Genomic DNA, 6,000 nt, shown 5'->3' with positions numbered 1-6,000 from the left:
TTCCTTATGTCCGTTCATTTTTTTCTTCTCACCTTCTCTCCTCCCTCTCCTCTCACCATGATGACAACTAGCCAAATCTGAGCATTCGGACGTGTGGGCAGTCTCTCAAGATAGCCTGCTGTCCTTGAGTGCTGTGATGAAAAACCCATCGAGACAGCGTTTACAGCTGATATAATGTCATCCTTTCTCCTGTCTTTGCGAACATGTTCCAAGTGAACTCGTCAACTATCATTTGACATCTATGAATTGAAAACCAAATAATGGTAATAAAAAAGTAAGCTCAGTAAATCTTATACTTTCTTTTTCACTGTCCTTCTCTCACTCTTTCTCTCACTGTGGCAGTGATAGCCTACTGGTTATAAACGTTCAGTCATCATGATGAAGACCCAGGTTTGATTCCCCACATGGGTGCAATGTGTGAAGCCCATTTCTGGTGTCCCCCGCTGTGATGTTGCTGGAATATTGCTAAAAGTAGTCTAAAACCAAACCCACTCACTCACTCTCCAAAACTATGTCAGCATAATTTGTTAGAAGTTCTGGATAAAGTGTAGGTACTTAACCATGTCCTATGAAACTGACCAAAACTGGAAGTTGAACAAGTATATTTCTCCTTGTGATTTGGTATTTATTAGGTTTTCATATAATCCTCTTTTTTTAAAAACTTTGTAAAACTGAACACTCAGCTTCAGAGGATGCAGACAATAATTTGAGACAGGTTTTTTTGTCTTCTCTCAAACTGTTGAACCAGATTTACTGAATCAAATTTATTCCTCTGTAATGTTGAATTTCTTTTTTTTCTGTACATGTTGGCTATTATTGGTATATGGTCTCTATTTTTGGTATATAGTCTAATGTGCTGTATATATGTTAAAACCAATCTATGCAATGCGTGCATTGTGCAATACACAGATTGGATGTACCGTAACATACAACGCAGAATGGATTGTCCAGAACCCTACGATCATGGCTTTTAATCCCATTAATCCCATCCCCTACCGGGTAGTTATGTTTTTCAGCACCAGTTCAAAATGTGCAAGCCTTCAAGCTTCATTGCTGGAAGTCTGTTCAAAGGGGGAATTAACCTAACTCGCTCACCAAATAAGATGACATAAAATGACTGCTGAGCCTAGTTACGCAGTGGAAATAAACTTGTGCAGAGCCTGTCTAAAAATGTAACTGAAAACCAGAACTTAATTTTGAACTAAACATGGAACTAAACGTGATAACTATTGCAAGTGAGAAACTATGTATGATTTATAATCAACTAAACATGATTTTCTTGAAGTGATTCTATGTGAAGAAAATGAACTTTGAATGAAACCGCTAAATACTGCTAATTGTCTAACCTCTAAACACTACAATGTTCTAATAGTTTCAATAATGTAACGCTCAAAGGCCACTAATATAATGCCACAGCAGCATAATGAACCTACACGTCTAGTACCTAAAGACGAATCAGCCTCGCAAGTCTGTGGCCTGTGTATTGTTTACCACCGTCTTGTATACCCAAAACGTCTTCATATTTCACATTGACTCTTACCCTTCTCTGGGGGCGGTGGGCCAGCCTAGTGGTTAAAGCGTTCGCTCGTCACGCTGAAGACCCGAGTTTGATTCCCCACATGGGTACAATGTGTGAAGCCCATTTCTGGTGTCCGCTACCATGTTATTGCTGGAATATTGCTAAAAGCGGCTTAAAACCAAATTCACTCGTACCCTTCTCTGAGTGTGTTAATGCGACACGACCAGTATAAAAACAAAATGTCTTCCGAACAAACCTCAGACACTGACTAATGACTTTGTGTTGAGCATGATGAAGATGGCAGACTGTCTGGTTGGCTGTTGAACCTAAGAAAAAATTGGATTCATTTTTCAGCATGAGCAATGCGGCGTTAGTGATGTAACGATTCATCGTTAGTATCGATGTTTGCATCGTCAACTACGCAATATGAGTGCATCGATACAAAACACATTTAGGCAATACTCGTATATCAGGATATTTATATCGCGAGAGTACATGATACATTGATGCATAGCCACAAGACATGATATATCCCGTTACTACTTGCCTAATTTACTAAGAAAACTAAAGATGTCTTTTACTTTGAGAATGCTGAAAACATTGTGAACTTCATGAAAATGTTCAACTTAGTTTGAATTTGTTAAATTTGTCATATGAGAGTTAATTAGCTAACAAGGTTAAGTTTTAATTTTATTTTATTTTATTAACTGACAGGGACTTACAGGGCGCGAATTCCTGCATCCTATACACATAGCAATTGACAATGGACACAACAAAATTTATTGCACATCCACAGGGACTCAGAATAAGTGTAAATACTTTTTGTAAAAATTCCAATCAAGTGACAATACGTTATCAGTGAGTTTGCTAGTGGCTGGGTTATGGTATTATTTGCAATTTAATTACAGTAACAATGTGATGATCATGATACACAATACAATAACAGTATTAATAATAAGAATATTTAAGTGTCTGGGATCCCCATTTTGTTGTCCAGGACCCCTGAAAATTAATAGTATGAGCCCCAGGCACAGGGGCATGTCACGCTTAGAAACAGCGTTAGAAAGACATATAGGTATATAGACCCTACCCTAGTACTATATAAAAGGAAAGGGATGTAACGACGGAACCACCCCCTCCTCAATCAAAGTTGTTTCTAAGCGTGACACGCCCCTGTGGTCCCAGGGACCCTAAAAAACAGGACTCCATGTATATCCCTGAACTGAACTTTTCAGCTAAATTCCAAGTGATTTTTTTATTTGACCAATGAAACAATGTCCTCTTACAAATATATATTAATTCACATTCAAAACTCAAAGAAGATTTTATTTTTTCCTATGATCTTATTCTGATTTTGTGATATCCATTCAACTGTAATTTTTATTATTATCCCAAGCAACGTGTTTTGTGGGGGGTATTAAAATGCCGTCCGTCCGCGTGCACATTCGTCTTTTCCGGAGCAGAACTTTAAAACCATTCACTGTTTCTTCACCAAACTTGGCACATAGATAGGTCTTGTGGTGTACTGGTGCCTTTTGGTATTTTTGGAATTCTGAATAAAATATTTCTTGTGTTTCCATGCCAACAAGTTTGCTTGTGAAAGCATTGGTGTAGAAACACAACTTCCCTTGGGAAACTTCAGTTTCAAATTTATATTAGATCAAGGTATACTGAATGTTTGACTGAACTTTCTTAAGCATTAAAAGATGAAATTTTATAAAGATCAATAGCTTTATAAGTGTGTGTGAATGTAACACAAGTTCTGCTGTATAACAAATACATTTTTAGTCATTTTATCTTTCATATCTGTTCTGTTTTTAGAAATTGTAAAGTACCCGGATACATATCGTATCGCCACAGTTGTATCATGATAATCGTTTCGCAGGTTCCTTGCCAATACTTTCAAGATATATCGTCTCGCCTCATTAGACTGGTATTGGGATATATTGTCTTGCCACTTAGGCCACAACAGACAGCTCTATGCTTCATATTTTATGAGTCACTGATATTCTGTGATCCTTTCTCATTCTGAGGAGTGGAAGTTAATGAGTGAGTTCTCTCCCTTGTGTTAGTTCTGCTGGTCAGCCATTAATTCACTTCTACAATCTTATTAGTTCACATTGGTCAATTACACAACCAAGTCCCCTTGTTTGTGTTTGGGACATTTCCCTGGATTTGTGGATGGCATAGTCGGGGATTTGTTCAAGATTCCAGCCAAAGTGCTATGAGCGGGCAGTGTAGGAAAAAAAAAATGTTATTGAATTTGTCATGTTTGACTGCACAGAAACGTCACATTAGTTATTACAACACTAATTTGGGAAATATATTATTGAATTTTATAATTTTGTACAGAGTTTAAATTGTGCTGGGAAATATATTATTGAATTTTATAATTTTGTACAGAGTTTAAATTGTGCTATGTTAGATGACATCACTAATATTCCATTTCCGCAATCATTACACCTTGTACCCATCTCCTCATCCCTGTCTCTCCTTTCTCCCATCACCTCCATCCTGTCTTCTCTTGGTCCCATCTCCTCCATCCTGTCTTTTCTTGGTCCCATCTCCTCCATCCTGGCTTCTCTTGGTCCCATCTTCTCCATCCTGGCATCTCTTGGTCCCATCTCCTGCACCTTGGCTTTTCTTTGTCCCATCACCTCCTTCCTCCCATCCTCTCCTTGTCCTAAGAAAGTAAGATTTTGTTTGGATAACAACTTCTTTATTATATATGATGTGCTGTTTCGGTATCGATTCTTATACCATCGTCAAGCAAGACAATGGTATAAGAATCTATACCGGAATGTCGCATCATATGTAATAACGAAATTGTTATCCATAAAGAATCTTACTTTCTTATTACTAACTTCTAAAATACCAATCAAACAGATAACTCTCCTTGTCCAATCTCTATCCTGGCTTCCCTTGGCCCCCATCTCTTCAATCATCCCTGTCCTTCATCCCATCTCCTCCTTCCTTCCTGACCTTGTCCCATCTCCGTCCTGGCTTCCCTTGACCCCGATCTCGATTATCCCATCCCTTCGTCCCATCTCCTCCTTCCTTCCTCTCCTTGTCCCATCTCAATCCTGGCTTCCCTTTACCCCCATCTCCTCAGTCACCCTTTTCCTTAATCCTGTCTCTTCCTTCCTCCCTCTCCTTGTCCCATTTCATTATGGCTTCCTTCCACTCTATGGTCCCATGTCCTCAGTCATCCCTCTCCTTGGTCCCATCACCTCCTTCCTTCCACCCTATGGTCCCATGTCTTCAATCATCTCTCCTTGGTCCCATCACCTCCTTCCTTCGGCCCTATGGTCCCATCACCTCCTTCCTTCGGCCCTATGGTCCCATCACCTCCTTCCTTCGGCCCTATGGTCCCATCACCTCCTTCCTTCCGCCCTATGGTCCCATCACCTCCTTCCTTCCACCCTATTGTCCCATGTCTTCAATCACCTCTCCTTGGTCCCATCACCTCCTTCCTTCTGCCCTATGGTCCCATCACCTCCTTCCGCATTTTAATCACATGTTTATACCTGGTTGTAGTGTGCTTGCCCGGTAAGATATCATGCCACTGTTCATGAGGAACACGCCACTCACAGACAGCAAACAGACTCGGAGCTGACACGTCCTTGTCTTACCAACTTAATGCTCTGGGTTAAAATTGATCTTCAGTTACCCATGCTTGTTGTAAGAGGCAACTAACAGGATCGAGTGGTCAGACTTAGCGGACACATGTCATCGTATCCCAATTGTGTAAACCTGTACTCGTGCTGTTGATCACTGGATTGTCTGGTCCTGACTCGATTATTGACCGCCGCCACATAGCTGGAATATTGCTGAGTGTGGCGTAAAACTACACTCACTCTCACTGTGCCAGGGTGAAAAAGCACCTTTTCGTGTGATGCTCTGTCAAAATTGCCCTTGGCAATATTTCAACTATATAACATTTCAAGGATGCCAAAAATGTGACACATTTTATGTAAGTAGAAATAGATTCTGGGTCTTTTGCATGACAGTTAATGCATTTCTGTCTGTCTGATAGGGGTGTTAATAAATTAGTCAGGAAGTGATAAAGTTCATATGTGTATTTTTAGGACATTGTCAGAAATTATTCAGCAAAATACCATTGAATATAGCTTGTCTCATTTTGTCTATGGTACGAATGGATGTTGGTGTGATACACAAGGGAGATAGTTCTATGGACGCACAGTGAGGTAGCCTAGTGGATAAAGCGTTTGCTCATCACACCAAAGACCTGGGTTCAATTCCCCACATGAGCACAATATCTGAATCCCATTTCCGGTGTCACCTGCCGTGATATTGCTGGAATATTGCCAAAAGCAGGATAAAACTAAACTCACTCCATGGACCCACATCTTCTTATTACAGTATAAGTGATGTCTCTGTGTATAAACCAACACTGTAAACAAGCAAGTGATGTATAGTACTGTAGGTAAAGCATTTAAGTACATGGGTAAAGTTATGTT

This window comes from Haliotis rubra, unplaced genomic scaffold (genome assembly GCF_003918875.1).
Source record: "Haliotis rubra isolate DU_JTF1 unplaced genomic scaffold, ASM391887v1 Scf262, whole genome shotgun sequence".
Taxonomy (NCBI): Eukaryota; Metazoa; Mollusca; class Gastropoda; order Lepetellida; family Haliotidae; genus Haliotis; species Haliotis rubra.
This window is presented reverse-complemented; position numbering follows the sequence as displayed.